The sequence below is a fragment of the Kogia breviceps genome, chromosome 2, assembly GCF_026419965.1.
Source record: "Kogia breviceps isolate mKogBre1 chromosome 2, mKogBre1 haplotype 1, whole genome shotgun sequence".
Taxonomy (NCBI): Eukaryota; Metazoa; Chordata; class Mammalia; order Artiodactyla; family Physeteridae; genus Kogia; species Kogia breviceps.
Window position 1 is genome coordinate 9,006,240 of NC_081311.1, and position 23,907 is coordinate 9,030,146.

General features: G+C 42.4%; 1 protein-coding gene across 10 annotated transcripts in view; it reads left to right on the plus strand.

Moving 5' to 3' along the window:
- Positions 1-23,907, plus strand: part of C2H10orf120 (chromosome 2 C10orf120 homolog) — a 73,790-nt gene that overhangs the window by 819 nt on the left and 49,064 nt on the right. The window contains exons 2-5 of one of the 10 annotated variants that reach the window (XR_010838786.1): positions 8,050-8,165; positions 10,112-10,382; positions 14,694-14,814; positions 15,927-16,261. The exons of 4 other annotated variants lie outside the window; for them this stretch is intronic. The gene's annotated coding sequence lies outside the window, so the exon portion shown is untranslated. 5 more of the 10 variants (XR_010838787.1, XR_010838785.1, XR_010838788.1 and 2 more) reach the window with 5 other exon arrangements.

Below are 23,907 nucleotides of genomic sequence, written 5' to 3' on the forward strand. Positions count from 1 at the left end.
CTTTCTGCCCCTGTCAACCGCACTTTGTGAAGAAGTGTAAAGTAGAGTAAAATACACTTGTAATATCAGCATTCTGCCAATTTGGACCATCACTTCTGTAGTTCTGGTGGTGTTCTGTGTAGGAAATAGACATCGAACTTCTGTTCGGCAATTCCCTGGACATCCAGTGGTTAGAACTCGGAGCTTTCACTGCGGTGGCCTGGCTTCCATCCCGGGGCCGGGTCGCTAAGATCCCAGAAGCCGTGTGGCGTGGCCAAAAAAAAAAAAATCTTGCCTCACGTTAGTTTTAGTACTTCGTACTATGGGTTTTCTGGGCAAAGTAATTTTTATTTTAAGTTTTCACCTGAGTTGTTATGTTGGGATATTTACCTAATGAGAATACAGTGCCCTTTTGCCTTCTTTTTACGTACTTGTGGAGTGGTGCTAGAAAAATTATTAATGTATTTTTCTATAAGTAATTATCCAGAGTGTTTGTTAGATGGACTTAGGAAGATTGAAAGAGAAACCTACCACAGATCTGACAGGTACAGAATTTATAAAGTTAAAAGTCCTTAACTGTAAATGTTCTGGTTTTAATGATTGCAAAGATTAGTCCCCCAGACTTAACGGTAAGCCGTGTATTTGTCATGTATGTCCTGCCTCTTGTGGCGTAAGGTAACTTTGATCCATGTTAGACTGTTTGCACGGTCCAAAGGAAAACTGGCTCTTCTTCAGAAATACCAATCTGCAATTTATGAGCAAGATCAATATTAGCAACTGGATGTTGGCTTCCTTAACTAAAGCTGGAAGACCATAGGTCAGAAAACTAAAGACTTCTCTGGTCGCCCCTCTTTTATTCCCATATATACAATAAATCGCTGTCTTGATTTCCCCCCTCCTTTTTTTTTTTTTAAGGGAAACTTTCCTCTTTTTCTCCATCTCTGCCTTTTCTATTTTCCAGCACTGACTTTCAGCTGAAAAGTTCTAGGATTTTCTTTAGGTTTTTAGCCTTTTTTTTTTTTTGGCGGCATCACACGGCTAGCAGGACCTTAGTTCCCCGACCACGGATCGAACCCAGGCGCCGGCGGTGAAAGCGGGGAGTCCTAATCACGGGACTGCCAGGGAATTCCCGAGCCTTCATTTTAATTACCTCCATTTCATCCTCTGCACTGCCCTTTGATCCTTCTGGTGTTTGCTGCGCCAGAGTGATGAGTCGCATCACTCATTAGCGTGGCATACAAAGCCTTTGGTACTCTTACTCCTGCCCGCCTCCCACTCTCGTCTACCTTTGCACATGCTTTTCCCTCTATCTGCAATGCTTTTCCTTTTGGATAGCAGGGAAAATTCTGTTCATAGTCAAAAGCAAGTACAGACCTCCACTGTGCTACAGAATTAATCACTAATTCCTCTGAACTACACTTTTTAGGTACTATAATCCTCTTGTGGTTTGGGACTTTATAAAATAATTCTCACATTTGTGTTTCCTACCATGTGTATACTTATGGAAATTAGGAAGTATTTTACACCTGGTAGAGGGTTTTTGTATGGAATTGATAGGGATAACAATAGAAGCCCTTCCTTGTTGGCCCAGCACCGCCCCCCTGCCGCCCCCCGCATCACTTTTATGCCCATTGTTTCCACTGACTCCTTACTGGACTATGGGACGTTGGGGTTTGGGGGAAGGCTATGGTCCTCGACTGAACCAGGAGGATCCATTCCTAGTTGTAGCCAGGTGTTTGGCCGCATGCTTGGTGTTGCCAAGCATGTTGGCAACGTGCTTGTTGGCATGTTGGGCAAAGCTAGCACCTGTGATCCAGGGGAATGTCATGCCCATGAAGAACTTGGGAGCTTGGAAGTAGACCTCTGTAACTTCTCTTGGCTTTTTACTGTTGGAGAATTCTTGGGCTGGCTGTATACAAGTTGAGGACTGGATGTCCTCGTGAGAGTAAGTAAGCAGGAGGCGTGACTATGGCATGAAGACCCTTCTGATTCCTAAGGGCTGCTTATCCTCAGCTATGTCCACAGATACTCTGTTTATCTCTGCTCTGCAAGTAGTCTCACTGCTCTCTAGTCTCACTACCTTCTGTGTACTGTGTGTATACATTCCGTGTATATATTTCATGGGGGCCATCAACCCAAATTGGGAAAGATATTCCCATCTTTATTTTTGTTAACCTCATACTGAAATGTAACAGTTTAATGATTAGTAAAACTAGCCACAGTAGAATTAGTAGACTTAGAAACACCTATCGCCTTGTCACTAAAATAAATGACATTTTCACATCACATTAGTATTCTTAGAGCTGTCTCAAAATTTTATCAAAACCTCAAACTTATAGTTATTAGACTACCACTATAAATTTTTATTTTTATAAGTCAGTTTCATTAAGGTATAGTCAACAGAAAGAGTCACAAATTTTAGTGTATAATTCTTTGCCTTTTGACAAATACATATAGTTATATAATGAACTCTACAATGCCATGATTTGTGTGTGGTAGTTATTAGACCCGTCAGTGTTCTGGACATTGAATCTAATTGTAAAGAAGCACATATACTACTATATTATACATTTGGTTTTTAAAATATTTTGTGATGATTTCAATTTGCTTGATTTCATTTGTAATCCTGTGTATTTTATGTTAAATACTTAAATGTGTTATTCTGAAAGGGTCCATAGGATTCACCAGACTAAGTTTTTCCATGACACAAAAAGATTGAGAGCTTCTATTACTGTCCATCTTCCCACCACTACCTTAGGGTATGTGGTAGAATGTAGTCACCTTTTAAGGCTTTAAGGTCTAGTTGGTTAGTCACTGACGAGGTCAGAAAGTGGCAATATGGTGACAAGCTTGCAGTTTGTTCTTGATTTATTTTAAGCTCATTGCATCTTATAAAACAGTTAGGGGAGGAAGGGATTGGATAGGAATTGAGAGAGGTCACATGGTATGATTTGCCTCAGTAGAAAACTTCCAGACAGAACCCCCTGATGAATGTAACAAGTGGACTTAGACAAAACTCCACAAATCTAACTTTTAAAAATATATCTTTAGAGCATTGAAGAAAAATGTTGAAAGCAATGACTTTGACACAAAAGGCATATAACAGAGTTTGGAAGAAGATAATCCTGAAAAATCTGATATCTCCTAACCCTTTAGTTGTTAGATACTTAAGTTATGTAGCCTTAGAGAATAATATTGTGGCAGTTCACCAAATACAGGTGAGCTCCCTTGTGCCACCCCCTGCCACAATTCATTTATGTGAAGGATGTACTGTCTATGCCAGGCTCCATTAACCTCCTGACATGCTTCTGTGACCAAAGTGAAGGCGTCTAACCTGGAAATGTTGGGAACAGATATCTTTATACTACCTTTATGGTTTACATTTAATTTCTTTTTAGTAAAAGTTTTTAGAATTTCAGTTAAAGTATATTCTTATTTCTTCATTTGCTTTAGAAGGTCATATTTACATTACCTCTGATGTATTTTTCAGTACATATGCAATTATGGAAAAAATTTCTTTGACTCTTGTATCCTTTTCTGGTGACGTTTCTTTTACTTTTTTATTTAAAAAGTTTTTATATTATCCACTTTGGGACTTGAGACAGCTGGTTTATTCATTCCTTTTTTCATATGTGTATGAAGCTGGTTTTTAATTTTTTAAATTTTTATTGGAGTATATTTGCTTTACAATGTTGTGTTAGTTTCTGCTGTACAGCAAAGCGAATCAGTTATACGTATCCATATTGACATATCCCCTCTTTCTTAGATTTCCTTCCCATTTAGGTCACCACAGAGCACTGAGGAGAGTTCCCTATGCTATACAGTAGGTTCTCATTATTTATCTATTTTATACATAGTAGTGTATATATGAGACAGCTGGTTTAAAATCACAACAAAAGGACAGGTTGAATAGAAATTAAAGGAGGAGGTGTAGAAATTTGAGAAATTATATCTGGTGCTAGATAAGGTCTGGCAAACTTTGTCTGTAAAGGGCCAGATAATCTTTTAAGCTTTGTAGGCCACTTTCTATTGTCACTACTCAATTCTGCTGTTGTAGCATGAAAGCAAAAATAGACAACTTCTAAACAAATGAGTATCACTGTGTTCCAAAATCTTTATGAACTCTGACATTTGAGTTTCATGAATTCCCATGTCATGAAATATTATTTTGAATTTTAGCTCAACCATTCTTAGCTCATGGACCATACTAAACAGTGGGCTTGTACTTACAAATGGAATTTGTACTAAAAAGAATTTTTAACTATTCTGTACTATTAACTTTGTACTATTAAAGAGAAATTAAGAAAACAATCCCACTGTCATTGTGTCCTGGCATCCCTGCACCTTTCCACATAGGCCATGCAAGCAAAGGCTCTTCTGAGTTTTGGCGGAATGCTTTGTACTCCGCCTAGATCAAGAGACGATGAGAGGCTTGTAAGGAATCATTATAGGACCTTCTGTCACTTCCTTCTCTCCTCTGGGAGGTTGTCATGAGACAGTTTCTCATTGTCTCTGGATTCTGATGAGTTCTGAGGCTTTCTGCCTTGCCCCCTCCCCGCCCCTTTCCCCCCTCCAAAATAAAACTTTAGAATATAAAACCACTTAGCTACAGGCTAGAACTGACTCCTCAGCGTCGAAATACTCCACAACTTGCATTGCAGGCATCCAGCCTCTCTTGCTTTGGTCTCATCCTTTTTGGAGTGTGGAACAGGGACTTGGCAGATCTTTCACTGTCTCTGTAAATAATAAACTGTCTGAATCTAGAAGTGGATTGTTTTATCTTTACCAGCAGGATCAGTGGGGTCTCACCCTGTGTTATGGGTGTGTGACAGTGCCCTGCTACTCACCTTCGTCCAGGTCAGTCCTCTGACTCTTAAGAGTTTGCATTTTGGGGGAAGAGCAGAGAAGGTTTAATCCACTCATTTATGATCTTAACAAACAGAACTGCAAAGCAAGAATGTCTTATCAATTCCACAAGTAATTAATTACTCAGTGCCTACTCTGTGCTGTGTATTGAGATACCCCAGTGAAGGGCTTTAGTTATAGTACTCTCTATAAACCTTCTGTGAACGAGTTGGGTAAAGGGAACACTCTTCGGGAATTGCTGATAATAAACCAGTCATACAGCTGTGGTGTTCTCACATAAATTTGTATATGGCTGGGATTGATATGTATCCCTGGAGGCCAGCAGGAAACCTATACATCAGATGGTGTGAGAGACCAGAATTATAAGACTGCCGGCTCTCAGAGCTGCCAAGCCATTTGCCATGATGGAGGCGTTAAGAAGCCTTGTCCCTTTGCCCCTTTTCATTTTACCATGTTTGGCAAGTGAATTTGACTGAGGCTGAGGGAAAAAAAAAAATTAAACCAGGGTTTCAAATGAAATCAGTTAAGTTCTCCTTTCAAAAGGCCACAGCCAGAAATTTTAAAATTAAATTATCCACTGCTGGACATAATATGGAGAAACATTTGCGGTTATACACTCTTAAGTGGAAGATTATGTTAGTACCACATTTCTTCAGAGCAGTTCGACACTATATAAATATGTGGAACTTGACCTGGTAATTCTAGTTCTAGGAATTTATCTTTATGAAATAATCAGATATATACATAAACTTGTGTATCAAAGTGTTAATTATGGCATGCTCATTATTGTAAAATATTAAAGAGAACACACATTTGTAAGCCCATACAACCCATACAAAGGATTACTCCAAAGTTAATTCTTTAATTGAGGCATATCTATAGCAAAGATACCCATGATTTTATACATATATATATATATGTGAAGTTGTTAACAACTATTTTCCATAAGTAGATTGGATTATGGATTTTTTTTCTTTTAATTGTCTTTGCTTTCTTATTTGTCTGTAACAGACATGTATTGCTCTTAGGATAAGAGTTGATTTTAAGTAAATAATGTAAAAGCCCTTATCTTCAAGGTATTACCCTTCAGTCAAAACTAAGAAAGAAAAATAAAATGGGGGGACTTCCCTGGTGGTCCAGTGGATAAGATTCCATGCTTCCAAGGCAGGGGGCATGGGTTTGATCCCTGGTCAGGGAACTAGGATCCCACATGCCCCGTGGTGCGGCCCCCCAAAAAAATGAAAAAAAGAAAGTGATTGTCTTTTTATATGTGGTGATTACAAATCACAAGTTAGGTTTCATTACAGATTTTTTTTTAATGCAGTTAAAGAATCTTCTAGTAAATTCATCTTTTTTTCTTCTTCTTTTTTTTTTTTCCTTTGGCTGTGCGGCATGTGGGATCTTAAACACTGGACCACCAGGGAAGTCCCAAACTCATCTTTCTTTACATAGAGAAATCATAAATGCTTTTCTCCCCAAGGGCTCCAGGAAGGAGAAGTCAATTCTGGTGGCTTACTTTGTGAGGACATGAGTACACTTCAACATTAGCTGTGTGGTTGTTAGGCTGCGCCCTCCAGACCTGCAGACCTTGTAAATGCCCAGCTGAGAGACTGAAGAAAGAGCCCAGAGACAGCGACACAGAGACATCAATGGTTTATTGGATAGGGAGTCTTACAAGTCTTACAATTCGGTAGATGTGAAAATTGATGACCAGAGAAGTCACTTAAGACACGGTTACATAGTAATGAAAAGTGGAAGAGGAATCAAATCTTAGCACTCCTGTCTCCAGAGTCCATGTTCTTAAACATAGATCAGTGGTTCTTTAACTAAGCTTGCATTCCAGTGAGCTAGAGGGCTTGATGAAACACAAACGGCTGGGTCCCACTTCCAAGTTTCTGACTCAGAAGTTCTGAGCTGAGGCCTGAGAATTTGCATGTCTAACAAGTTCCAGATACTGCTCCTGATGCTGCTGGCCTCAGGCACACTTTGAGAACCACTATATTATTATCTTAATTAAATGTTATTGAAGTGACCTCCATTTGACTCCCAAACTAGGAAATAAAAGAGAAGGGGGGCTTCCAAATATTCTGGACTGGTGATGTTATTAGGGGCAATACAAAATATTTTTGCTGTTTAAGTAGAGAAGAGAGATCAGAGCATGGGAAGAACAAGGGAAGAGGAAATTGACATTTAGCATTTACTGGGCACCTCTTGTGTGCCAAGCCTGTGCCAGGTGCTTCGTGTTCAGAATATCATCAGGCCATAGTATGAAGTAGGCTGTGATATCCCCATTTTACAGACTAGAAAACTGAAGTCGAGAGATGTTAAGTCACTTAGTAAAGTTATAGAGTGACTAAGGTAAGATAAGAATTCAGGTTTGTCTACGCTTGTTGGTTTTTCCTCAAAACCACCTTGGAAATGTGCCTTCTGAGGGCATTTGAAGAGACCCTGTCAGAATGAGCAGAAAACTAAAATTCTGGGTTAATTGTCCAATACATGGCATGGAGCTATCTTTAAGAATGTGAAAGTGGTGATGTGGGAACTGGGGAGGTGCTAAGTCTTGCTTTACCTATATTTGGATGAAAATGGCCTACTTAAATGATTTACCTCTCAGGTATTATTAACCTGGGCAAGGGGATTGCAAGAGTCTCAGGGTAGCCATGCAAGAAGAGTTACTTCACCTGACAACAGCTTTGGATTTCAAATGACAATGGAGGTCAGTTACCCATGAAAATATCTGTTTGGGGCTGAATTGTGCCCCCTCTCTCCCAATCCACTTGTTGAAGTCCTCACCCCCAGTATCTCAGAATATTATGTATTTGAAGATAGGGCCTTTAAAGAGGTAACTGAGTTAAAACGAGGGCGTTAGGTTGGGCCATAATCCAGTAAGACTGGTGTTCTTATAAGAAGAGATTGGGACAAACACAGAGAAAGGAACACATGAAAATACAGGGAGAAGGTTGCTGATTTTTTTTTTTTTTTGCACTACTGTTATCCCCATCTTAAAACAGTGTTGACACATTGTAGGAGTTCAATAAACGTTTATTCTTAAGCTTAAATTAAAATGAAGTGAACAAAAACTTGAATGGAGCAATCTACACGAGTTGATTTTTACCTCATGGAAAAATATGTTGCAGCAAAAACTCCCTGGTCTTGGACTCCTCCATTGCTCATTAATATAACCGCCATCTTGTTTATGGACAGGATGATGCAGCGTGAGCAGGGCCCTCAGCCATGCAGGTGTCTGAAGGTAAAGATGAGAATCCCAGGAGCAGAGCAGAGGAGCTGTGGAAGGAGCACAGAGCTGGAACTTGGGCCAAGTAAGGGGGCCTCACAGGATTACTCCCAGCAGACTGGGATCTGGGCTGCTTTCTGCCACCATAGATACAATTTGCAGGTGTGAGGGTGTGCAACCACCTGACCCAGGTGTTAGTCACAGGATGGGCACTTGGCAAAATAACTGACCTGGGTAAAAGGCCTTGAGTGTGAATTACAAAGAATTTCCCACAGAGAGAAAACAAGCCCTGTAATCACATCACAGAGTTCAGCTCACTGATTCTGAATACAGCTACTGCTTACCTTTTGTCATCTGGAACACGTGGCCCCTGGTCCCCATCAGTCCCAGTACTCTTGACTAGTCATGCCATGTGAATTGCCAATGAGATAGCTCTTAGGATGAAAACATAATGATAATAACCAGCCCCTTTCCCTAAATGAAATGCAGCTGGATTTCTTTGCCCATCTTTCAGCTCAGAGTCAAAATCAAAGTCTCTGGATAATAGAGTTGTGGGGACTGGAAATAGGAAACAACATATCATTTCAAACAGTTTCAGAAGGCAGGGGGCTGGAAAGGTGTTGGACCTGGGAGGAGGGGGCTGGAGGGAAAGATCACAGAACCAGGCCCTAGTTCCAGTCCTGCCAGTGAGTTGCTCAGTGATCCAAGGGAGTCATTTGTTCTCTGAGCTTCAGTTTCCTCATCTGCCAAACAGAGGTTTCAGCTATTTCCTCCTAGTCATCTCTAGAAAGCTGTTACTAAAACACGTTAGAAATGGTCAGGCCAATAGTTTAATGTTGGTAACACAATGTGAAATAGCCTTATCAATAAATGAAGTAATACTGGTCAGGGCTTACTGCTATGTCCGAATTTATTGCTCTGTCTGAATTTAGAGGCTCAGGTGGGGAAATGTGTTACCAGATGGATAAAATTCATATTTGAGTTATCGTCCATGACATGTGCTAGCACCTAATGGGTTCTAGGCTCTCCTTTTGATACTTGGGGATCCAGAGTTCGTTCCTCATGAAACTTACACACTTTAAACGTACAGAGTCGTCAAGTAACTACAGGAATAGAAGGAAACCAAGAGATGAAGTGGTCAGCTCTGTAAGGAAAGTCAACATAGGCTACCTCCTTAATCATGACTTACCATATTCAAGACTGTGTCCCTCAGAATCGTCGCTGCTTCAAAAGGAAGGAATAGAAAAGAAACTTGGAAAAATAAAACATTTTTGAGTAAGATAAAAAGCAGAAGGAAACCCACAGTTAATTTAACTCAAAGTACTGGGTTCAGTGAGTGTGAGCATAGTAGGTTCCTTTACTCAAGACAAATGTCTGTTCAGAGTTAAAGCAGGAGCTGGGAAACCTTAAGGCAAACAGAAGTCAAATTTTCAGAGAGGTACAAACAAAGGTCATGGATACAGAGGGAAAGGAGCAATTAACATGGGGTGGGGGGCAGATGGGAATCAGTGAAAAGTTTACAGAGGAGATGGCATTTTAGTGAAGCTTTGCAGGATTAGTATTTCAGCCGATAGAGGAAGAGAGAGACTGGAGAGCCATCTAGCCAAAACTCAGGCATGAAAATACATTGGGTGTGGGGAAATGCAGTGGGGAATGAGGCTGGAAAGGTAAGCTATGATGAGATGACAGGGCCCAGTCTAGGATGACACACATGCGGTGCCTGGGGTGCACAATTTAAGGAGGCATTCACTCTTAGGGTTGGACAAGCAGGGTTGGCACAGTAGCTTTGGTCATTAAGTAGAGGGTTAATGCCACAATCTCCCGCATGAGAGACTTCTGCTTCTGGTAAGATGGAGTAGATGTACCTTTCCTTATGCTTCCCACTAACTGCAACTAAAAACCCTGAACATATAAAACAAACATAAGACTGTGACAGATGGAAGGACGAAAACAGACTAGCTTAGTAACCTTGAGATCCAAGGAAACATGGTGGTGAGTCCCCTGGATTTTGTTTTCACTTTGTATTTCCAGACTTGGAGCCGAAGAAGCTGGCAACCTGGAAACACCAGTGGGTGCAGACAAAAAAAGCCCAACAAAAGCCTGCTGTTTCTAGCCAAAGGACCAGGAAACAGGCAGCCTAGAAAGAAGGAAATAACTGCTGTGTTCCAGCCAAATGCCACAGAAAAAACTGTGGTTCCACTTCTCCTCCCCTTCCCGTCCCCCACGGCAGAGACTACATGCAGAAGCTAGACTTCCATTTTCACCAGGCTCTAAAGAGGTGTTCCCAACCCTCTCTCTCCAGGTTAGTGCCCGAGAAGCCTAAGCAGAGCTGGGAGCTGCATCCCTTCCTAGCCCCTGTGTTGTCAGTGGAGACCTTGGGAAGTTTGGACTTCCACCCTCATCTGGTGGAGATGAGGCACTGTTCCACCTACCTGATGCGGTGATACCGGAAGAAGCCTAGTGGAAATTCAGGACCTTATCTCCCAGCTGTAACAAAGCCACCTCCACTGTGGTGTCATTGGAGACCAAAGCAGGAGGGTTTTTTCTTCAGTCTTTACCATAAGAACCTAATTGAGTTCCTAGAGGTAACAATCATGAAACTGTGCCCCCCACCAGCAAAAACAAAACAAAACAAAACAGCCTCCAGGAGGTTTTTCGTTTTGTTTTGTTGTTTTTGTTTTGTTTTTTGTTTCGTTTGTTTTCTCTCTCAAGCTAGTCCTCATTCAGCCTCCAGCAGTTCATCAATTACTATTTAATTGTTCCTACCCATTGCTGGCTCCTCAGTGACTTCTTCTTCTGGTGTACTGTATGCCATGATTCTCTGTATTCACCTGTCTCTTAACTTTTGGGGGTGGCTATTTTCCATGTGACTTCAATGCTCTTGTTAACTTAAGATGACTTGTCGATTTTCAGTTTATTCCAATTTTTTTTTCTTGTTTTGAGGATGACAGTTCCCGAGCTGTTTACATTTTGGAGTGGAAATTGGAAGGTCCATGTTCATTTTTATTTAGTTTTTCTTTCGGTTCCTTAGACTGGATAATCTCAATTGACCTGTCTTCACTTTCTTCTCCCTGCTCAAATCTGTTGTTAAGCCCCTCCAGTGAATTTCTTTTTTCAGTTATTGTACTTTCCAACTCCAGAATTTCCATTTGGTTCTTTTAAAAACTAATTTCTCTCTGTATTGATATTCTCTATTGGAGACATTATTCTCATACTTTAGTTCTTTAGAAGTGGTTTACTTTGGGGATTTCCCTGGTTGTCCAGTGGTTAAGAGTCTGCATTCCCAATGCAGGGGTCCTGGGTTCGATCCCTGGTCAGGGAATTAGATCCCGCATGCCTCAACTAAGAGCCCACATGCTACAACTAAAAGATCCTGCATGCGGCAATGAAGATCCTGTGTGCTGCAACTAAGAGCCAATGCAGCCAAATAAATAAATATTAAAATAAAAAGAAGTGGTTTACTTTACATGTTTAAAATGCTGATTAAAAGTCTTTGTCTAGTAGAGCCAACGTCTGGGCTTCTTCAGGGAAAGTTTTTTTTTTTTTAAATTTTTATTGGAGTATTGTTGGTTTACAATGTTGTGTTTCAGGTGTACAGCAAAGTGAATCAGTTAGACATATACATATATCCACTCTTCTTTTCTTTTCTTTTTTTTTTTAGATCTTTTTCCATATAGGCCATTACAGAGTATTGAGTACAGTTCTCTGTGCTATACCACAGGTTCTTATTAGTTATCTATTTTATATAAAGTAGTGTGTATATTTATGAGTCCCAATCTCCCAATGTATCCCCCCGCCCAGGGAAAGTTTTCATTGATTGCTTCCCTCCTCCCCCTTTTGATGGGCCATACTTTCTTGTTCCTTTGCATATCTTACATTCTTTTGTTGAGAACTGCACATTTAAAATAATATAGATAATATAGAGTTCCCTGGTGGCCTAGTGGGTGGGATTCTGGGCTTTCAGTGTCATAGCCTGGGTTCAGTCCCTGGTTGGGGAATTGAGATCCTGCAAGCCACACACCATGGCCAAAAAAAAGAGCAAGAAAAAATGATATAACATGGCAACTCTAGAAATCAGGTTCTCCCCAGTCTCCGAGGTTTGTTGTCGTTGTTTGTTTAGTGACTTTTCTCAGCTAATTCATTGTAAAGTCTGTATTCTTTATGGTGTGTGGACACTGAAGTCTCAATTGATTAGCTTAGTGGTCAGCTAATGATTGGCTGCTAAGCATTTAAGATTACCTTAAATGCCTGGAACCAGTGTACCTCCCAGTCTTTCACGAGGGGCTCTGTGTGCCTAGTGGGGCATGCTTTCAACAGTACCAGCCAAGCAGTCGAAAACTCTGCCTTTGCCTTCACTTCCTGCTTGGGAAAAGCTTCAAGGTCAGCCAGGGTTGAATGCATAGGGCCATCTCATGTCTTTCTTTTGCGTGCTCACAGCCCTGCGTGCACGCAGCTCTGTACACGTGCGTGGACTTCTAGACTCCCACGGATGTGTCAGAGCTGTTCAAAACCCCCGTGGACATGTAATTTACCACCTTTTCCTTTAAGCTTTTTGGCTAGTCTGTCAGTTTCCCCAAATAATCCAATGCCTCAGAGAGCCAGGAAGTTAAAACATTTTGTCAAAAGTTTCACCAGAAGTTCTGTGAGGAGAAGACAGTTTGCACTGAGTGGACTCCAAGTTAGGTCAAATGCAGATAGCTTTGCAAGCAAGTGACGTCTTCCAGAAAACCAGCAGATGAGTCAGATAATGACAGTTCTTTGGGAATGAGACTCCGAGAGGGCTCTACCTCTACTCTGCCCCCTCTGGTGGCTGCGTTGGAATCTAGGCTGTTGAAAATAAGGCTTACCGTGGAGCTGGCGTGTGAATGATGGAACAGTGTCACAAAGCATGCTGTTTGTTCAATACTGAGATTCAGTTGTTCTTAAATGTTTCCTGAGCTGCTGAAAGCTTATAGGTAGTATCCAGAGTCAGAAAAACCTGATTCTGAGAATTTCTTTTTTGCCAGATTTTTCACTGCTTTTACAGAGGAGAGAATTTTCAGAGATCTTATGCCACCATTTTGGGTTATATCTCCCCTGCTGTTTGTAACCTCACCCAGGGTTTGTAGAGCAGCCAGGAATAACCCTTTGTAGTTAAAGTAATTCCCTCATTTAATGGAACCAGCTTTGCTGGTGTGAGTACCTTGAAATCACAGAAACCCGATTTAGAACAGATAGCCTCTTCAAATTGCTTTTTGAAATCTTTTTGTCTCAACTATAAATTATGATCATATTCTGAAGCCAATGAACCTATATCCAAATCCTGTTCAAAGCTACAAGTATATACTATTTCATTGTGTTCCTAAAACATAAAGTCTAACCAGCCTTCTGTGACTGTACTTTTAGATATGAGTATTTTAAGATATTAACCTCCCCCACATCACTGTCTTTATTTTATTGAAATCCCAAATTCGCTCTCCCCCCCCCAAATTTTCTTTTGATTAACAGTCAAACCTTAAATGGTCCTCTGAGAGAAACAAAATCTGAAAAGGTGAGATTGAAATTAAATGATTTAAAATAGTATTGGGGCATTCACATTTCCATTGGTGCTAAAATATATCTGAACATGGAACGGAATTCAGAACTCCATGAAAGGGAGCTGGTGTCCAGAGTTGATGTCACAGAGCCTAAGGTCTGATAGGCATACAGGTTGGAGCTGGACAGTGGTTGTCCATTCCAGTCGCACTGGTGGAGACTGTGCTTCTAAAAGCGAACTCTTCCCAGTTCCTTCTCAGTTACTCCTAACAAGGATAATTAGAATTTTCTTTCTCAAAATAAGGGTTTGAGAAATTCCTCATAAGATGTACTGTTCCCTAAAATTGATTTTAATTGTAATTCTTTTAAAATGTCAGCAGTCATCCAGCTTTGACAACTTAGATGCTCGTAAGTATGCTTTGGCAGTTGGATTGTTTATTCCTCTCTTCTGGCTCACTTTTCCCCAGTTTCAGGGAGTCAGATTAAACAAATTGCTTATTCCACCCAAAGGGGACTTCCTGGAAAGATTTAGGGTTTAGGAGGAAAAATGGCAGTTGTCAGAGGGAGAATTGAAAGCTTCCTTTTCCTGAAACACATATCACTTACAAAATAGATTAGTATATTCTTAGTATTTTTGATCATAACATTTAAAAATAAGTCATTCCCTTAATAATTGCCATAGAAGATTTTTAAGCCTGATGTACAGGCAAGGGTTTAATTCTGACTCTGAAAGGGAACATATTTCAGGAGGCCCGGGTGTTTGGGAATAAAACCATTTGCTCAAGTGCAGGCTGGTTATTTAGAGCTGCACTTTACTGCATGTGAAAGAGAGAAAAAGATTCTTCCCACTTTCTTTCCTTCCTTCTCTCTGGACTTTGCATTTCAGTCCCATCTCATTTAGAAATGAACCCTTTCCCCTGTCTCTGGGCCAGCTTAGGGTCCTGCCTCCCCCTCCCAGGAAGACTTATTTGTGTTTTACACGCATAAGGATCTTTGGTTTGAGTTCATTCTTCCTCCACTGAAGGAAGCATATTGAGGTTGCTAGGTGGCTGTGGGGAGGGAAGCCACATTCATTGCCCATCTGCACTTCTCTGCCTAGGTAAAGCGTCCAAAGTGACCACGATAAGTATGTTCTGCATCGCTGGCGGTATCCTTTTGGCTGTGCTTGTGCTGACGGCTGTTGTCATCTGTCTTTACTACCAAGTAGCCAACGCACTGAAGTGAGTGACGTGGGTAGGAGTGGCTAACGCCCCCCCAGATGGGATCCTGGGGTTCTCTGCTTGAGTAGGGTCATTCCTTGCCCCGTGGCCGCACCCCGGCTGAGGTCAGGAACAGCGGGAGGCTTTGAGACGACCAAGGCAGTGTGTGTAGAATGGTGGTTTCTTTGCCTTCCTGTTTGGGGCTGTAAGCTCATAAGTCGAATGTTCTCAGCCAGGTGGCTCTGTGCTGCTTTGCTGTCACTTGGCCTCATTGAGTTTACCCTCCGCTGGCCAATTCCACAGCACTGCAGACTGAAGACTGTGAATGAGTCTCTCTGCCTGTGTTCACTCAGAGCGCGGGCTGAGTTGATCTTGTCTTGCCTGAGTTGGGGAGCTCTCAGTGTGTCCTTGGCCTTGGGGACAGTGAGAGGTGGGCCTAGAGGACTTTGGGGAAGCTGAGTTGTGTGAAGATGCTGGGGTTTGCCTAACAGGGGAGTGTAGGTCAGAAAAGTGAGCGTTAGATTTGGGGGGAAAGAACCTTCAAATATGGGAGAGATTGGTTGTCAGAAGCAGTGGTGTTCCCATTCATTAACGTTCCGAGGAGGCAGCATAAGTTGTTGAACAGAGTCCCGCATCAAGCTTTCAACGACCTGCCTTTTTTACAGCTCCTCCTCTGCTTGTATGTGTTTGATCAAGGCACTGTGCTTCTCCATGTCTCAGATTCCTTATCTAATAATGGGGAGAACAAACAAACAAAACAGAAGCAGTGGTGTTCCCATTCTAGGGAAGTTAGGCCTGTGTGCTGGAAGGTGGATCCCAGCACCCAGGGGACGGCTGACTTTGGCGCCTGCCATGCTCTGCCCTTGGAGGACTTGCAGTGATCACCTGGGTGACCCACACTTGCAATTCACTCTCCCTTATTTGCTGTAACGTGATTTTACATTTCTGGCAACCTTAGGAGAGAAAGGGATTAGACGGGAACTTGGGATGGCGGCAGAGCACTTTAATCTTGGGCTGGTGTCATGTGTTTGATTGGCTCCCGTCCTAAGCTTCTGAGATACCTCTGACAATTGTAACAAATGGACTGAGAAGAAAAATTCTAATCCTGTGCTCTGTGTATGTCTTTTCTTAAGAGTTCCAAAGGTGCCTATTTGTTCGGACTTAGAAAATAATCCAGCCGCGGTCACCCAGGACACGGTCGCTGCGGCCGTCACCACTGGGTCTCACTATCCCAGCCTCCAATACCGTGATGAATGTAACTTGTGCGCTGCCTTTGATGCCCCGCCACCGTGCTTCTGTGATGCGTACGAGGGACTCTGACATGGGTGGGCACAAATATCTTTGTGAGCAATATTTCTTTCTTAGTAGAATGTTTTATGATTCACGTCAAGTTTTATACTGTTTACATTCTACCATGTGCTATATAACCTATTTATGTAGTTTTGAATAAATGAAATATTGAAAATAATCCTCTCTGCCTCCAGTATTGTTGTTGTTAGTTATAAAAGTACTTAAATTTGTGTAGTACCCACTTTGGGACTTGGGGCAACTAGCTTATAAAGTTATAGTGCACTATAAGGAGAGTTCGAGTAGAAAATACACCTATGTATCCAACCCCAGAAAAAAAATCTTGATCTTAGAGTGTTTCTAGTTTCAGACTCTGCTAAACTTCCCACGTTCGGCCCTCCTCCTTCGAAGGGCTTCATTCACTCTCATCCAGCTACTCTGCCGTGGGCAGTCGTTACGCGGCCCTGGAGGGAAACTCCCTTCATCCCAGAGGGAGAACAGCCAGGTGGGCTACCTCCGGCTTGAGGTTGCCTGATACGTGCAGTCATGGGGTTGAGCTGTGTGGTGTCAAAAGGACATTTTAAAAACCCGAGATTCCTGCTCCTGCTGTCCTCCAAATCTTCAGGAGCAGATGTTTTTCTTCTTTTTGGGTCACTTTAACACGGATGATTGCTGACTCAGCTGTCAGCGTCTTTAACTGCAAACAGGAACCTCCCGCTGAATGGGGAAGCCCAGACCCTCCTGGTCTCAGCAGTCGGCGGGAGGGTGCACCCCTTGTCACTGCTGCTCGTCCGCTCCCTTCCGTTCCTGCTCTTTCCTCTGAGCCTCTGGAACCCGCTTCTAACCATAGACTCTCCGTTTGTGACCACAGTTTGTTCTTTTTTGAAAAAAAACATTTGAAATGTTGATAGCACATATTTAATTTACTTTTATTTATTTATTTTTTGGCTGTGTTGGGTCTCTGTTGCTGTGCGTGGGCTTTCTCTAGTTGCGGCGAGCGGGGGCTACTTTTTGTTGTGGTGGGTGGGCTTCTCTTGTTGCGGAGCCACGGGCTCTAGGCGCACGGGCTTCAGTAGTTGTGGCTCACGAGCTTAGTTGCTCCGCGGCATGTGGGATCTTCCCGGACCAGGGCTCGACCCCGTGTCCCCTGAATTGACAGGCGGATTCTTAACCAGGGCGCCGCCAGGGAAGCCCCCACAGTTCGTTGTTTCATTAACAAAAACCCTTGCTTAGTGAGCATGGTGCGTGTTACTCAAGGTAAAGAATTGACTCGTAACGGGTGGTTGGTTACCTGCTAAAAGGGATGGAAAAGGATAACGGGAAATAATGAAGGAGACGGCTGCTATCTCTAGGCTAACAGGGAGAGTACAGTGGTAGAACTAAGCACTTGGAAGAGGCCACCTCCTGGCTGAGTTCCAGTCCTCGGCAGAGGCCGTGGCAGGTGAGGGAGTATTCGGCGCTTCAGTGCTCGTGAAATTTGCCAGAGAGATGTGGGAGCTGGAGCTGCTCTCACACCGTAGCCCTTGGAATGTCTGGGAAACTCGATGGAGGGTGAGTGTCCCCAATCTCAGTAAGAGTTTCAAGAGGCAAATTCAAGGCTGCACCTTCCCCGGAGCCCGCCCCAGACCTTCCAGCTGGACGTGACGCGTCCTTCTTGAGCTCCTGGAGCACTTGCTCCCTCTCCTGGCACCTGCTGCTTTCTGCCCCTTCTTAGGAGTTCAAATGCAGTTCGGTTTTCTCTTGTCGCCAGCAAGCCCCTGGGCACGTCCAATTTCCCTCTGAACCCCACCCAGTGGGCAGCTCAGTGCCCAGCCTCCGGGAGGCCCTGCACAAGTGTGTTCCAAATGTGGGGAATATGCCGTAAGTCCAGGCATCGCAGGGTCCTTGAGGGAGGCGAGATGGACTAAGGGGTCTTTGAGACGAACCCCTCTGGTTGGCAGTACGGACAGGGTGTAGCACAGGGGCCTTAGAACTGGACACACTTGGTTCCACTCCAACTCTGCCTTCCACAGGCTAGTGCCACTGGAGAAGTTTCTTAACCTCTCTCTGAGCCTCAGTTTCCTTGATGTAAAATGGTGGCTGGGGGCTGCCAAAGAGGCAGCCACGTTCCTGATGCCCAGAGGCCTTCTCTTTACTCCTCTGTATGAGTATACGGTGTGCTGGGGATACACCGTGGATACAACAGCATCTCTGCCCTCAGCGAACAAATCCTTAGGGGCCTGATTGAATTCCAGCCCCAAATCAAAACAGATTTCCCCCATTTTCCTCTTAAGATTTCCAAGTAGATCTTGCAGATACTTGCCCCAGTGGCCATGAGGGTGAATCGCCTCTGCATTCGTTCATATAACGCATAGGATCTTTTCTAACCCGATGTGAAAACACTTTAGGACTTACTTAGAAGGGGCAAACCAAATTAAATATTTAAAACGAGCACTGAAAAATTATCGGGTCACTGGCCCATCAATCATCCCTCTGTCAGGAACTGACTAAACATCTGCTGGTGGCCATGCGAGCGGCGTATTCAGAGGTGCGTCAGGTGCCATAGTGTAATACTAAGAAAACTGTCAAATACTGTGACTCACTAGAGGGTGTAAAATCCTATAACCAGGAACAAAAAAAAAAAAAACTGTGTAGTGGAGCTATTGAGCTATACGATGCACTATCAGCATCTAATAATATATGATATCAATGTTATTTTTGTCTTTCGTCTTAGCAGACTCAAAGGGGTGCCTCAGACCTGATGGGTGGAGCTGGAAGTCCAGGCTCCCCACCTGGCCTCCACCTGACTTGGGGGTGCAGGAGGGCCCTCCTTGCTGCCTGGAGGTGATGAAAGTCCCAGCTCTTCGCTCTGCCTTTTCTGACGTCACCCTGGGGAAGGGAAGGGAAGGGAGGGGAGGACAGGGGATGAGATGGGTGTGGGGCCCGGAGAGCAGGTGGAAGTCTAGGCTCCCCACTTCACCTTTGCTGCCTGGGCTGCGGGTGTGGGGGGGCATAGTTTTACCTATGGTGTTTAGAGCAGGTAGGTAAAAGTTTTCTGAGTTGCCTGGCTGCCTCTTTGCTGCTGGTCCTTTGGCTAGAGGGAGGAGGCTTCTCTTGGGCTGTTTTTTTCTGCACCCATTGGAGTTTCTGGGTTGCACGCTTTTCCCTGTTAAGTACATTTTGATCCATGGGGCATGAGATCCATGGGGCATGAGATGATGCCTTGGTTTTCAAACTTCATCATTCCTAAGAATCACCTGGGTGCTTTTGGAAAGGGCAGCTTCCTGGCTCCCATCCACTGAACTACACCCAGAGTACCAGAAATGGAAGTTCATTGGACCCTTATTTATTTATTCTTAAAAATTCAGTCCATTCATTGTCAACACGTTTCACATTAGGGATTTGCTAAAAGCCGTAAGATGCTAATTTTGGAAACTGTTAGCCTCCCACTTTCTCAACAAGATTTGGATAGGTGCCAGTTAATGGGCCGACGAACTTTTCAAAGTGGAAAGTCTAGCAGCTCTTGGTTACTTGGAAAAATTCCTCTTTTCATTTGAAGCACTTACATGAAATAGATGCCAGATGCTAAGGTCATTATTTCCTGTGACTGAGGATGAAGCTACTCATGAGAGATAATTAACTTTTGATACAAAGAGTGCCATCTTCATCAGATTGACCATTAATTACGTATCGTCAGCTTCTACTATGTATCAGCAGGAAACTTACTTTTACCAAGACAGTTGTTGGTGAAGGGCCTGTTTGTCATCAAACGGACATGTCTCCCTTTAGAGGCAATTTCCCTCCTTGGGTCACTTGTCAGATTTTCACCTCTCAGGAATTTGGGGTTCACTCCCAGGCCCCACCAAACCCTGCCTCCTCCCTGGAGGACTTGACAATACTGTAATCTCATCTCGCACATTCTATTTATTGACAAAGGTGGGAACGATACCCGGGACTTGAGGGCTCATATTTTAAATATTGTTACTGAATGCTTCTAAAAAATTTTTATTGGAGTATAGTTGCTTTACAATGTTGTGTTAGTTTCTACTGTACAGCAAAGTGAATCAGCTATACGTATACATATGTCCCTTCTGTTTTGGATTGCCTTCCCATTTAGATGACCACAGAACCCTGAGTAGAGTTCCCTGTGCCATACAGTAGGTTCTCATTAGTTATCTATTTTATACATAGTATCAATAATGTATATATGTCAATCCCAATCTCCCAGTTCATCCCACCACCACCCCCACCCCCTTCCTCTTTGGTATCCATACGTTTGTTCTCTACGTCTGTGTCTCTATTTCTGCTTTGTAAATAAGATCATCTGTATCAGTTTTATCAGATTCCACATATATTCATTAATGTATTTACTGAATATTTATTGAAAAGCAACAACAACAAAATCTGGCTGTGTTCAAGTCTGTTTCTTTAAAGACAACTTTGAGGGTACTGAGCCTAGTGCAGGCCTCTTTCTGTTAAGGTATAAAAAGAGATTAGATTAAGTGGATGCTGCCCTTCTTTTCTGGGATTGTGTGGGAATATGCTAATCTTTCTTTGCGTGCTTTTTAGGTTTATTGTAATGCTTTGAAGATCTGGGAAACAGACTTAAGTGCGTGGTAGCTCACAGAGCAGTCCTGAGGGGTTATGATTGTCCTTCAGTCTCTCATTTGCAAACTTAACTCAAACTCAAGAAAGCCAAGGCCCAATTTGTTCCCTTTGAAACAGACAAATAAAGCTTGTTTTGAGTAAATGTCATCTGATTCAACTGACCAATTATTGTAGTTTAAAAAAACAATAAACAAAAACCAGCGACTTTCTTTTTTTTTTTTTTTTTTTTGTGGTTTTTTTTTTTTTTTTTTTTTTTTTTTTTGTGGTACGTGGGCCTCTCCCATTGCGGAGCACAGGCTCCGGATGTGCAGGCTCAGCGGCCATGACTCATGGGCCCAGCCGCTCTGCGGCATGTGGGATCTTCCCAGACCGGGGCACGAACCCGTGTCCCCTGCATCGGCAGGCGGATTCTCAACCACTGCGCCACCAGGGAAGCCCCCCAGCGACTTTCTGACACTTAGTTTATTCTTCACAAGACCCTTGGCAAGATCTGAAAATAAATTCTCACACCATCAGAGGGAAAGAAACAAAAAGATACAGCTACTAGCATCTAAACATTAAGGAATCAAAGATATCTTTAAGTTGGCATTGTGGTATCAGGAGATAACTTTTCTTTATAATATGTTGCACTGTTTAAGACAATGATCAAGTTCTTGATAGTGAAGAATTATAAAATGTAAGACTTCTAGCTGCAAAGAGAGCGACTGCCTTAGAAGTGAATAATCAGAGAAGAAGACTTAACTTAGCAACAAACCTCAGAGAGAACCTCTTTAGCTATTTCTTTTACCTGTCTCTACGTGGACAACCTCAGATTTGTCACACTTACTATTTTGCTGAGCAGAAATAGAATTTACTTCTAATTTCTAACAGATTGACATGAAACTTGGAGAAATCACACAAGGGTGTTTCTTCAATCAGTTCCTTTGTGGATCTCCAGTGGCCCCACCATTTGGAAATACTCAGTGTGCTCTACTGTGGCCTCCATGGGGCCTGCGCCCCTCTTACACTGCCCTGCACAGCCCTGGGAGCAGCAGGAGGCGTGGTCCCCCACTTTGCACACGGCGACTTTACACTGCAGATAGATCACATCATAGCTGGTGAGAAAGCTGAAGACATTGAACTTGAACTGGGCTATGTTCTTCTGTCGGGAGTGGAGGTTGACATAAGTATTGTCTTTGATGCACCTGATGGCAAGAAAAACTCCAGGCCAAGAGGATTAACTTAAAGCATGGTGTGAATTAATTCTGGCTCAAATAATCAGGCTTGGACACAGACCTTTGAATTTCAGCTGGAGTTCTCCTCACAACCCACTCTTCCTTTCGTTTATTAAAAAACTTTATAATACTACCATGAGGGGAAGAACCACCATTCTTGGCCAAACCACCATTCTTGGCCAGAAACAGAAGGGAACTGTAAAATAAAATAAAAACAAGACAAAGTAATTAAATTATAGCTAGAGCTGTTTCCTACTCTACTTTTTTCAAAAGGGGAGATTAAAGGTGGTGGCTGCATTATTTGAAGTTGAACTTCAATTATTTTAAATTGTATTTTGTAAACCCTAGTGCAACTACTGAAAAACTTAAGGAAAGAAGTAAATGATATATCAAGAGAGGATATGAAATGGAATAATATAAAATGCTCAGTTAAAACCAGCATACAAAATGTTGTATTAAAACCAGAGAAGGGACTTTCCTGGTGATGTGGTGGTTGGGAATCCACCTGCCAATGCAGGGGACACAGGTTCGATCCCTGGTCCAGGAAAATCCCACATGCCTCAAAGCAACTAAGCCCGTGTGCCACAACTACTGAGCCTGTGCTCTAGAGCCCATGAGCCACAACTACTGAGCCCGTGCACCTAGAGCCTGTGCTCTGCAATGAGAGAAGCCATCACAATGAGAAGCCCACGCAGCACAATGAAGAGTGGCCCCCGCTCGCCGCAACTAAAGAAAACCCCCCACAGCAACGAAGACCCAATGCAGCCAAAAAGAAAACAGAAACCAGAGAAGGTAGCAAAAGTAGAGTGGGGGGAGAAACAAAAAACAAAAGCAACAGATAGAAAACAGTTACTAAGATGGTAGATTTTAATCCAACTATATCAATAATCACTTTAAACGTGAATGGACTAAAAATACCAATTTAAAGACAGAGACTGCCAGAGTAGATAAAATGAAACCAAGATCCAACTATATGCTGGCTATAAGAAACCCACTTTAAATATAAAGATAAAGATTAATTAACAGTAAAGGGATAGAGAAAGATTTACCATGCTAATACCAATGGAAAGAAAGCTGGGTTAGCTACATTAATTTCAGACATAACAGACTTCAGAGCTAGGATAATTATTAGAGATGAAGAGGGGCATTACATAATGATGAAGGGGGATCAGTCCTCCAAGAAGATGTAGCAATCCTTAATGTATATGTGGCAAACAATAAAACATCAAAATATATGAGGCAAAACCTGATAGAACTGCAAAGAGAAATCAACAAATCCATTATTATAGTTGGAGACTTTAACACCATTCTGTCACTAATTGACAGATCCAGCAGGCAGAAAATCAGGAAAGATACAGATGACCCAAACAGCACCAACAATCAGCTAGACCTAATTGATACTTATAGAACACTTCAACAACAGCATAATACACATTCTTCTCCAGCCCACGTGGAACATTCACCAAGATAGACTACATTCTGGACCATAAAAAAACACCATAACAAATTTAAAAGAATAGGAATCACAGAAAATACATCTTCAGATCACTTTGGGATTAATCTAGAAATCAATAACAGAAAGGTTGCTGGAAAATTCCTAAATATTTGGAAATTAAACAACACCGAGTAACCCAAAGATCAAAGAAAAAGTCTCAAGAGAAATTAAATATTTCAAACGAAGTGAAAATGAATATACAATTTACCAGAATTTGTGGGATGCAGCTAAAGCAATGTGTAGAGGGAAATTTATAGCATTAAGTTAATGTATTTGAAAGAAGAAAGATCTAAGATCAATAATCTAAGCTTCCACCTTAGGAAACTAGAGAAAGGAGAGCAAACTAAACCTCAAATAAGCAGAAGAAAAGTATGTCAGTTGTTAAATTCCAGCCTCTCTCCTATATGTATACAATATTTTTTTGGCTGTGCCACATGGCTTGCAGGATATTAGTTTCCTGACCAAGGGTTGAACCTGGGCCATGGCAGTGAAAGTGCTGATTCTTAACCACTGGACCTCCAGGGAACTCCC